The sequence below is a fragment of the Sinocyclocheilus grahami genome, unplaced genomic scaffold, assembly GCF_001515645.1.
Source record: "Sinocyclocheilus grahami isolate Dianchi unplaced genomic scaffold, SAMN03320097.WGS_v1.1 scaffold417.1, whole genome shotgun sequence".
NCBI classification, from domain to species: Eukaryota; Metazoa; Chordata; class Actinopteri; order Cypriniformes; family Cyprinidae; genus Sinocyclocheilus; species Sinocyclocheilus grahami.
The window spans coordinates 64,469-65,597 of NW_015505596.1; positions in this window are offsets into that span (position 1 = coordinate 64,469).

Here is a 1,129-nt window from a genome sequence, read left to right on the forward strand (position 1 = left end):
GTGTGTGTGTTTCTATAGTGTAAAGTGTAACGTTTATGAGACAGACAGCGAGGGCTACAAGGTTTCAGTTTAAAACTATGAGCTCAGCAACAACATTAGATAATGGGGGGAATCCCAAGTTTGGTCAAGTGGAAATTACTTTCTCTACCAAACATCTTTTTTAAATTAACTGCATGTGTATAACATTTAAACAAGATTAAGATGCCATGTTAAAAATAAAAACCTTGAAAGACAGCTGAGAACCACCGCAACATTGTATTTTCTTTCATTTTAGGCGAAAGAGTCCCGCAATAACACAACAGAGACCAAATTCAAACCTAGAAAAAGCTGGCAAAAACAAACAAATGACAAAACACACGGATAACACAACGTGAATGTGAACAGCCAGCACAACTACACGCGCTCGCACTTAACGAGAAAATAAACGTGCAGCTGCGTCTTTATTATTTGAATAACACCAAGCCTCATGGCTACTACAATCAAGACATGTGACTGGAGATTTGGATAAAATATCTTACCAGGCACAACAAAAACCGATAGCGATAGAAAACGAACAAAAACATCTTTAATCCAGAGCATCGCGCTGACTCGTCTAGGTGAATTTCACAGTGTTTACAAGTTTACCACCTCTACTTCCCTACTGTGTATCGATGACATCAACCACTCTTGCTCGCTCGTGCTAGGGAATTCCCCACTTCCTCAAACCAGAGCTACAAAGAGCAAGAGTCGTATAAATTCAACGCGTGGCCATCAAGCTACAGTCAGAACCATGCCTTACTTCTCGGAATTCGTCGCCTGTCTTGTAATTTTAGGTAAGACTCCACCCGTATTCCTGAGAGTATCATCACGCAGACTCTGTTGATTCAGGTTGACATGAGGTGTTTTATTTTCAGCTGTGACGGAGGGAGTCCGGCACGAGATTCGTTTCATCCGTGGTGAGGACGCAGTCTTGAGCTGTGCGGCGAAATCAAAGCCCGCCGTCCGGTACCGTTCGGTCACATGGTACAAGGTAAAGGTCAAAATTCGTATATTTTTCTAGAACCTTGCGTTTTATCCTCACATATGAATGTTTTGTACTAGGTGTTTCAATAACCACTGCAACTCAAGTTTTCTTTTTTTTTCTGGATCT